This window comes from Perognathus longimembris, chromosome 2 (genome assembly GCF_023159225.1).
Source record: "Perognathus longimembris pacificus isolate PPM17 chromosome 2, ASM2315922v1, whole genome shotgun sequence".
NCBI lineage: Eukaryota > Metazoa > Chordata > Mammalia > Rodentia > Heteromyidae > Perognathus > Perognathus longimembris.
The window spans coordinates 37,984,438-37,995,274 of record NC_063162.1 but is presented as its reverse complement, the minus strand read 5'-3'; the positions used below and the strand labels follow the sequence as shown (position 1 = coordinate 37,995,274).

The 10,837-nt window shown below is 43.8% G+C and overlaps 1 protein-coding gene across 3 annotated transcripts in view; it reads left to right on the top strand.

Annotated features, from left to right (window-relative positions):
• The first annotated feature begins 490 nt into the window (after positions 1 to 490).
• Positions 491 to 10,837, top strand: part of Slc16a9 (solute carrier family 16 member 9) — a 35,919-nt gene continuing 25,572 nt past the window's right edge. Inside the window, exon 1 of one of the 3 annotated variants that reach the window (XM_048338821.1) lies at positions 491 to 1,083. The gene's annotated coding sequence lies outside the window, so the exon portion shown is untranslated. Of the gene's footprint in view, positions 1,084 to 3,166; positions 3,467 to 10,837 lie in introns of those variants that run through there. The other 2 variants (XM_048338819.1, XM_048338820.1) reach the window with 2 other exon arrangements.

Sequence of the window (10,837 nt, the reverse complement as noted above, 5' to 3'; positions counted from 1 at the left end):
CTGCTGGACAGTGTGTCCTCAGAAGCACCTTCTCCCTGTCTCTCTGTCTCCCTGTCTGTCCATGTCTGTCTCTGTCTCCTCTCTCTCTTTTTCTCTCTCTGTCTGTGTCTCTCTGTCTCACTGTCTCTCTCTCTCTCCCTCCCTCTCTCTCTCTCTCTCTCTCTCTCTCTCTCTCTCTCTCTCTCTCTCTCTCTCTCCCCCCCCCCTCCCTCTCTCTTCTCTCTCTGAGTGCACGGCGGGGCGCCCTCCTTTGCCCAGTAGCTGGCACAAAGAACAGCACTTGGCATCTTTACTCCCCATTGCCCAGGAGCACCGACTTCACAAAGTTCTAATGCCTGGTGCTCCGGGATTCCTGCCAGTTGGGTAGGCAGCTCTGGCCAGGAGCGCGCCCGGTGGTCCTGGGAGCCAGGGCGACCCGGGAGACCCAGGGAGACTGGCATTCATGCCCAGATCCGAGCTGTCCACGGATGCACCAGCGGCGCTTGGAGACGCGCGCGCGCGTGGGCCCCGCCAGGACGCCTGCCCGCCAGTGCCCACCCCTCCCGCCGCCTTGGTGACTCCTGGCGGGGCCGGGCCGTGGCCGGGCCATGCCCTCCCTCCTTCTTGGCCGGATTTGGAGCCACGGGAGCAGGCGCAGCGCCCCTACCGCCCGCTTTTCCGCCTCCAGCTCCTGCACCTCCTCCTCCTCCTCCTCCTTCCCCCTCCAGCCAGCGCTCAGTCATAACCGGTTCAGACTGGCCAGGGTGCCCCGCAAAGAAGAGACCAGAAGCGGGTGGGGGAACACAGGGACTAACTTCCCAGGGAGCAGGAAAAGGTGCTCCCCTGGAAGAGTCACGTCTCTGCAGCTCCACGCGGCCCCCGCCACGGCGGGGCGCCGGGGGCGCGGAGGGCGGCGGCCCCGGGAGCAGCGCGTAACGGGACCGATCGCCCAATACCGCGCCGGGGGACGGGTCCCGAGATAAATAGCTGCCGGCCCCGGAGCTGCGGGGACAACGGCGGCCGCCGGTGTCCACCGCGCCATCCGCTCGGCCTGCCCGGGGCTCGGTGCTGCGCCCCGGAGCCCCTGCGGAGGGCGGGACTCAGGTAAAGGGCTGCGGCTCGCGGGGAGGGTCCCCAAGGCCGGCGATCGCCCGGGTGGTCCCACTTCCCGGAGGTAACTCCTCCGACTCTGGCCGGACCACCGAGGTGGCGGAGACCCTGGGACCCGCGGACCGAGCAGCTTGCAGCCAGTTACTTGATTTGGGGCGTATGCCAGGGGCGGGAAGTGTCAGCCTTGCGCTCGCAATTCAGCCCCCCGCTCCCGTGCTTCTCTGCGTTGGGCAAAATTTCCCAGAAATCGCGGAGCTGCATTTTGCATGGACTATTAGAGAAAAAGACAAGTGTTCTTAGGGGAGAAGATAGTATCCCTGAATGGGGCTCAGGGCGGAGACCTGGCCCAGGACACCCCCAGAGAGTTTCTGAGGTTGCTGGTGGCAGAGCAAAAACAGTTGTGCGACCCAGCTGGAACCCCATTTTTCTAAGGTCCCCTAGGCCTCCAGCTCTCTGGATGAAGAGAAGGTGCTGGCTGGCACTTAGGGGAGAGTTAGGGTTGGGGCGCCCCTGGTACTCCTGGGCTGCTAGGGAAATAGCAGGTGGGGGTGGGGGTGGGGCGCAGGCAGGCAGATCTGCCCTGCAGTACCAGGTTCAGCAAAGCCGGATCAGCATTGGGGGAATGCAGGAGTAAAACTCTGGAGCTCTTGGTGCTTAGTGTGCTTGCCGTGGGTAACTTTTCCTGCCTCAGTAGCTCCCACACAGACTTTGGAGAGCTGATTGCCATTTTTAAGCTTGGCCATTCAAAAGCAAATCAGCCCTAGGCCTTCATTCGTGGTATGCCTTCACTGACTACATCCCAAAAGTTTAGGCAGCATTTACACTACATATGTTAACTTATATAGTAAGTTATTTGGTATAGCTTTTGTATGGACCTATTTCCTGGACTGCAGTTTAACAGTCTTTATTTTTAAATCTTGACTTATCTGGATATGTGTGTGTGTGTGTGTGTGTGTGTGTGTGTGTGTGTATTCTTGCACTCCATCCTGGTCTTGGTGTCGATCAGAATTCTCTTAAAGATTCTGTCGGCTGATAATAAAGAAAATGATGAAAGAGACTGGAGAAGTTAAGAAGTGAAAGAGCAGATCTTCATTACAGATTACAGATGACACAATATACAATATTGCAGAACAACAGGTTTACTACTTATTTCACTACCACAAACAGCTTCCCCATCCCCAGAAGCTCTTGGAGATAGAAGATAGATAATAAAATCGATTAACCTGCTACAATTAATGCTTTGAGCACCACTGATGGCCTGAGAAAAGATTTCTTGGTCCCTTGCCTGGGACTCTTTACACCTAAAGGATTAGTATCACGAAGGGAAAAGGTGTGGCGGCTGGATCAGGGCATTAAGAAGTCTTTACTAGCCTCTGGATTTGGGAAGTCAAAATGATAGATAGTATTTAAGCATTGGTTGGCATCTGCATGTTTAGTGGAACAGAGCATAATATTTTGGGGATGGACCTGTTCATAAAACTGGAGCTAGACAAACATTAGAAATGGTCAGATTTAGGGCTGGGAATACAGCCTAGTGGCAAGAGTGCTTGCCTGGGTTCAATTCCCCAGCACCACAGATATAGAAAATGGCCAGAAGTGGCTCTGTGGTTCAAGTGGCAGAGTGCTAGCCTTGAGCAAAAAGAAGCCAGGGACAGTGCTCAGGCCCTGAGTCCAAGGCCCATGACTGGCAAAAACAAAACAAAACAAAACAAAACAAAACAAAACAAAATGAAATGGTCAGATTTACAAGTTTTAATTCCTCAACCTTATCTTTTGAACTGTGAAAGAAAATTGTAGTTTTTTCTTCAGCGAGAAGATGTCTTCAAGTTTATTCATGGAATTGTAGTTGGGTAAAGAAGGTGAAGTGAAGAAGTGTCTTCAGAGACTACAGTTCTCTAAAAAAGTATCTAAAGATTGCAAAAAAAATTGCATGTTTTGTGAGCTCCCTGATGTATTTCTTTGGAAGCCTCTTTGTAGACACAAATGCATTCTCTGTGGATAAAGGTATTGAACTATAACCTAAAATAGTATTCAAGGAAAAAAAGCTCCTGGTTCCTTCCTTAAAGAGTTTAGTCTAATGGGAAAGATAGGCATGTTTACAAATATCTATAAAACAAACTAGCACAAATAAAATCATATGACAGAACATCAGTCGTGTGCTATTGAAGGACAAAGAAAAGGAGAGGTTCACCAGAGGTTACAAGCAGAAAAGTTTTGTGATAGGCACAACATTTCAGCTAAGACTTGAAGAGGGAAGGGTTTTCCCTGACCAAGGGGAAAAGTCTCAGGAGCAGTAGCATATCACAAATGTGGATGTCTGGTGTTCTCAAAGGAAGAAGAACTGCTGGGAATAACTGGAACCTGAAATTTAAAATTGGTAAGACTAGGAGGTGAGAATGGGGTTAGCTTGTGGGGGAAAATGGCAAGTATCCTATGCTAAGAAGTTAAAATGTGATTGCGTATTAGTATAGTATTATATTTTTCCTGACAATAGCAGCAGGGTTAACTATATTGCTTGCCTTGAAGGTTAGTTTTGTGAGTTTCTTCTTAAAATAGGTGATTAAAATCTCCCTGATGTTTGATTTCCATTTAATGTTGCTATTGAAAGAGTAAGATGTTTAAAATAGTTTTTATTGCTTTATTCAAAATAAAGAAAATAATTTTATTGCCAGTCCTAGGGCTTGAACTAAGGGCCTGTGCACTGTCCCTGAGCTTCTTTGGCTCAAGACTAGCACTCTACCACTTGAGCCATAGCTCCACTTCCAGCTTTTTCTGTTTATGTGGTACTGAGGAATAGAACCCAGGGCTTCATGCTTGCTAGGCAAGCACCCTACCACGAAGCCACCTTCCCAGCCCCACTTTATTCAAATTTGACTCTGTTTTTCTTTCAAATCTGCTGTGTATGATAGAATAACTCCTAGGTTGAGTCAGACCTTGGATGAGGAAACACTCCTGGGCCACTTTTTGTTTTCATTGCTAGTAACAATAGTAATAGTTATTAGACACGTATGTCAAGGGAGCACTATATCTTATATCATCTAAAGATATACCATTTTGATTTTAGACTGAGAAGTCTGATAAGCTTGCTCAAATAAACAGGGCTGGGATTTGAACCCAATCAATTTTCAGGGCCTGTCCTTTCAACCATTGTGCTGTTACATAATAAGGCATCATACATGACAGCTATTCCTTTGTGCTGTTAGATGAACTTAAATTCAGGAGCTGGGTGGTGTCCCTTAGTTTTTTTGCTCAAGGCTGGTATTCTACCACTTGAGCCACTTGTTCTACATTTGGCATTTTGCTGGTTAATTGGAAATGAAAGCTTGTCTTATGGACTTTACTGATTAGGCTGGTTTTGAAGTTAAAAAGTCAGCCTGCTACCTGCACATTTTCTTTTTGTCATCATTCTCACAATTTTGGTTATTTTCACTCTATATGGTCAATGTTGAGGTGTATTTCAATGTCTTCATGCATCTTCAAACTATTATGTAGAGAAGGGCATGATGTCACATGTCTGTAATAACAGTATTTGAGAGACTAAGTTAGGAGAATTGTGAGTTCAAGGCCATTCTGGGCTACATACTGTGTCTTGCCCAAACCAACATCTCTCAAACAAAACAAAAACTATGGTATGACTTTGTATTTAATCTGCTCAAAAGAAATTCTTAAGCTTCTTTGAGAAGAGACAGGGCATGGGATGAGAAAAATCTTAGCTTTAAATACAAAGAGCAAACTAATGAAATTGCCAATTCTACATTCTAATATTTTCATTATTCCAAGTAATCTCTCCAAATGTACCAGGTATTTTTTTTTTTTTTTTTTTTGCCAGTTCTGGGGCTTGGACTCAGGGCCTGAGCACTGCCCCTGGCTTCTTTTTTGCTCAAGGCGAGCACTCTGCCACTTGAGCCACAGCGCCACTTCTGGCCGTTTTCTGTATATGTGGTGCTGGGGAATTGAACCCAGGGCCTCATGTATGCAAGGCAAGCACTCTTGCCACTAGGCCATATCCCCAGCCCCAGGTATTTTTTATATTTTGTCATCCCACATACAGCTCTATGTATCTGAATGCCTTGCCAAAGTGTGTATTCAAGCAACAGATTGGACCATGCATAATCATGTGTCAATTATTTAAAACATATACAAAGCAGAAGAATACTTCTGTGTCTCTAGCATCATCATATATATATTTTTTCTACCAGAACATTTTTTGGGGCCAAGCTTTGGGTAGGGTTGTATGGGATGAAGATAAACAATAGCAAGAGGCTGGTAGTGCAGTGATCAGAACAAGCAGGTGGGCATAGAGAGATGATGATGCCAACCTGTAGCTCTGCATCCGGTGTTCATGTTGCCTGTGTTTAATTCTCTTGAGGCTTTAGACTTTTCTATGTTTTCTGACTCTGAATGATGACACATTCTGCTGTTTTCACACTGGAGGGCAGGACTTAGATGACTATTCAATAGATTGTTGACTAAGGGATTTTAATACTGCTCTTTCCCTTGCATGACATCTTGAAACCTCTGTTTTCTCATGTGCTAACTGACTGGCTGAATAAGGTTAATAAAGTTCACAAGGTTGAATGAGCAAAGAAGACAGGATGGAGGAAGCACAGGAGAAACTTTAAGTGCAAGTGAGCCTTGGTCCTTTGTCAGGGAGGCATTAGGGAGTAGAACTGGAGACACTATGTCCATCCAATAAGGGTGATACTTATTCCGTTCTAGTTAACGGTTATATTAGAATGAGAGCCCAATGTTGACAAAACTCTGGATCTTTTGAGAGAACTCTGAAATTCAGATTTTTTTTTCCAGTCCTGGGCTTGAACTCAGGGCCTGGGCACTGTCCCTAAGCTTCTTTTGCTCAAAGCTAGCACTCTACCACTTGAGCCACAGTGCCACTTCCCATTTCCTGGTAGTTAATTGGAGATAAGAGTCTCATGGACTCTCCTGCCTAGGCTGGCTTTGAACTGCCATCCTCAGATCTCAGCCTCCTGAGTAGATAGAACTACAGGTGTGAGCCACCGGTGCCCAGCTTAAAATGGGAAATCTTCTAGCTTTAAAAATGTTGCTCTATTCAAATTTGCTTAAATAAACATGTTAACACTGGGCAGATCAAGCAAAACACACCTTGAGGCCAGATATGACCTTTGTGTTGCTAATGTTTGGTTAGATGATTTCCTGTATCCCTTCTGGTGCCAGTGTCTTTAATCCAATTCTGGATCCATTTGCTCTCCTGACTATCTTTTTCCTTTTGCTGAAACATATCATTGAACTCCATAGATCTGAATGATGGACATACTGCTGATTGAATTCAGAGGCTGGGGGAGTGAATTACTTGTTAATTTTTCATTTCAGGGACAATTACTAAGATGTAATGCTGGAACCAGAGATATTTCTATAAACAGTTTCCTTACTACTCCTCTTTATCATCCCAATGTGAAATAACCAAACACTAAGAAATTGATTCTAATTTTCTACTTGGACAAAATATCTGGTCTCATTGTCTTCAATCTCCCTAGATTTCATCAGGTGTGCTGTCTCTCTTTTTCAACATAGCTATCAGAGGATGTCCTTGAATTCCAACATAGATGAATAAGTTAAAGACTTGGCTTTTATTGAGTTCATGTAATACAGCAGTTTAGATTTTATAAAAGAATATCTGTATGGATCAAAAGAAGAAAAAAGAAAACAAAAATAATAGATTTTCTTATTGTTTCAAACCTAAATTTTCTTTAATAACTGCGGTTCTTAGGAGCTATACAGTGTCATTCTTTACTATGACTAAATTCTCTTTTTTATTTTCTTTCTGGCTGAGTTGGAATTTGAACTCAGAGTCTCATGATTGCTTAGATTAGCTTGCTCAGGCCTTCAGCCTTGCTTTTTCCTGGTTATTTTGAAGAAACGTTTTTCACAAACCTTTCTGTCCAGACTAGCTTCTAACTATGGTCAGATTTCAAGTAGCTAGAGATGTGAGCTGCTGGTACCTGGATTTGTATTTTTAAAGATGCCATTTTTAGGTTTGGCTGACTGGAATAAGTTCTTTGCCTTATGTCAATTAACAATTTTACAAACAGGCAAAATAACTAACTCTATGTCGAGGGACCTGACTGGGCCTGACTCTAACTTGAAGTCCCTAGCAGATGATGAAAATAGGAAGGAAACATCTGAGCAAATAAAGTGAGAATAGCATGTTCAGAAATGCCACCGATTATACCTTATGGTCTAAGATGACTACCAGAAAACTAGCACAAGCTCTGGATGACAGGTCTGAGCCTGTTTGCCCTTGTGCTCAGCTCAGGCTCTAATGAATCATTGCTGGGGCTGGAAATGTGACTTAGTGGTAAAGTGCTTGTCTAGCATTTGTGAAGTCCTGGGTTCGATTCCTCAGTACCGCATAAACAGAAAAAGCTAGAAGTGGCACAGTGACTCAAGTAGTAGAGTGTTAGCCTTGAGCAAAAGAAGGGACAGTGCTCAGGGACAGTGCCTAGTGCCCTGAGTTCAAGCCTCCAGACTGGCCACAAAAAAAAAAAAAAGAAAGAATATACTAACCATCACCAAAGGTTGAATAATTCTTGGAGGCAAACAGCTTTTTACCATTTGAATTTTCTGTTTCTTTTTAATTGACACGTAATATTTGTGCACATTTGTGGGGTATGAGGGTTAAATGCATGTTTACAGATGATCAAATGGTAATGATCACATCAAGATAAGTAGTGTTTCTATTTATTTATTTACTTATTTATTTATTGGCCAGTCCTGGGGCTTGAACTCAGGGCCTGAGCACTGTCCATGACTTCTTTTTGCCCAAGGCTAACACTCTACCACTTGAACCACAGCACTCACTTCCAGCTTCTTCTGTTTATGTGGTGCTGAGGAATCGAACCCAGGGCTTCTTGTATACGAGGCAAGCACTCTTCCACCAAACCACATTCCCAGCTCAGTAGTTCTTCTTTCTTCTCAAACATTTATCATTTTTATATGTTAGATACTTTGAACTTTTCTAGTTACTTTGAGATATATAATAATTAATTACTGTAGGCTCTAATTACCTTACTGTACTATAGAACATTAGAATTTATTCCTATCTAACTGAATTTTGATACCTATTACCCACCCTCTCTTTTCCCCCTCTTTACCTCCCTTTCTAGTCTCTAGAAACTGCTGTTCTATTTTCTTTTTATGAGGTGATTTTTTTTTGTAGCCTCAACGCATAAGGTCATACAATGTATGTTTTTCTGGATGTGGCTTATTTCGTTTTATATACTATTCTCCTGTTACATCCATGTTGTTATAATTGACAGGATCTCACTCAAAGTGGCTGAAAGAAATATTTAACCAAATCTGGAAGAATCAAGTCATTCTTCAGTCACCAAACATATATTTATCTGATGCTAAAAAATAATTAGTTTTAGCCAGGTTCCCCTGGCTCTCTCCTATAATCTTAGCTATTCCAGAGGTTGAGATTTGAGGATTGAGGTTTGATGCCATCCGAGGCAGACAGATGTCTGAGACTCTTACCTTTACTTAAGTGTCAAAAAACCAGAAGTGGCGATATGGCTCAAGTTGTAAATACCAGCCTTGAGCAAAAAAGCTGAGCAAGAGACACTGGGTTCAAGCCCCAGAACCAGAAGAGAGGGACAAAAGATTTAAAAAGGAACTTTTCTTTGTCTTTGCCCAGCTTTCAGAGACAATGGTGTGGACTCAGCTCCAACAGGCAAAGACCCCCTCTTTTGTAACCCACAATGCTTCCAAATGCACCCAGTTCATATTGCTGAATTGAAAGACAGACATTTGATTATTTGAATATACAAAGGATTTAGGTGAGTGAGTTTCCTACACAATCACTCTTTCATTTCTTTTTTTTTAAATTTTTATTGTCAAACTGATGTACAGAGTCACTCTTTCATTTCTTAAAGATTAGTTGAGTTTTCAAAATGCACCAGTCATTATTCTTAGTGCTTGGGATATAGTCTGGGCTTTAGGGTTAGAGCCCTTATAAATGATAGTTATCAGTTATATAAATATTATCACAGCAAGGCTGCCCTTGCTGTGAGATTCCAGAGCCAAGATGCCTTAACTATCGGAGAGCTTTATGATAGTGTCAAGGGGAAAACAACAATAACAACAACAGCAACATTTGGGCTCAGCTTTGAAAGAAGAACAAGAATTTGTCAAGTAGGCAGGTTGGAGAAGGGCACTCCAGCTGCTGCTCACAGCTGGCCCCCAAAGGTTCAAACATTTCCTGCGTCATGAGCTGTTGTCTGGGGAGGACAGGTTTGTGGAAAGCTTAGAGAATGTGACTGGATTCCTGCTCCTTACAAGGCCTTCTCCAGGACAGGAAACCCAAAAGACTTGGCTAGTAAGCTGGGTGTTTAAAGATCCAAATACATAGCATTATATAGGCAAGACATAGATTTATGAAATCAGTTTTTCTTCCACTTATAATTTTTGAAAACCATTACAGTTTTAGTGATGGAAGCATTCCCAGGGAGCTAGCTGGAATATCTTTTCTCTATTTACGTGGAAATTGTAAGTGGGTAAAGAAACTGCAATTCTACAGAAATAGAATTTCTACTGTGGTATTCCTGGGTCCTTGAGTGCCAACAGCTTATGAGCTGGGCCGACGAGACTCCACTCACAGAAAGTTAGTCACCTGGGTCTTATAAGGCAGAGATGATTCTAGGTGTGCAGGTTTGTTTCAAGCTTGCTTCTCTGGTTTCTAACTGCCAGTGGTCCAGCATTTTGCAGTTAGTGAAACCCTTGGCTCTAAATAGCAGCTAGGGATGTAGCAGCCAGTACCAGCTAGCATTATAGTTCCTACGGAAGCTTAGGTGTTGGGATCCTCAGCTTTCAAAGCTCAGTGACTCTAGGAACTTTTCTAGTGACTGAAACCTATAGTGTTTTGTCTACTGCCTTCTTGGTTTTCTGCCTATCTTGTCTTTCTTTGTTTCTATTGCTTCTGCTCTTACTGCTTCTACCACCAGCAACCATTTTTGGGGCTGCATAGCTCCACTTGCTCTTCTTCATGTCACCAGCTCAGACTGCTCTACTATGAAACAAATCAGAAGTGGGCCTAGTGTTGCAATAACACAGGGGCAGCAAAGGGAAAGTGAGTTTTGGTTGGCTTGAAAAGTGAGATGAACAGCCTGTTGAATACTCATGAAAGAGAGAGACAGACAGACAGACAGACAGACACAGAGAGACAGAGACAGAAGACAGAGAGAGCGAGCGAGAGAGAGAGAAAGAGAGAGAGAGAGAACACAAGTGCACAGGCGTGAGACCATGGGTGTGATATGCAAACGAAGGCCTATATTTATACCAATCGCAGCACAGCTTCCAGTTCCACCAATCACCGGCTTCTTGACTTACTAAGGTGGTATTTTTTTGTTTTTTTTTCTTATCTTGAGTAAGAATAGATGAAGGGTCATCTAAAAGTTCACCCAGGTTTGCTTTCCTTGGGATGCTCTCTTCCAAGGCAGGAGCAAGTTTTCTGAAGTAGCTGTGACTGGAATAGGGTTTTCTGGAGCAAGAGTTCTGTTTGTCCTCAAAACTAGAGTGTCCTGAGAGTGATTGTCAAGTGTTCAACACAGCCAGGCTTCCATGAGAACACTGAGGCCAATTATCAAAGAAAGGACTGACAGTTACCTACACCAGACTGCAGGGGCTATCCACTGCCATCTGTGCTAAAGCATGCTTAGGGGAAACATGTTCTCCTGCAAAGGTCTAGTTATTCTATTATTTCTTCTATTTTCAT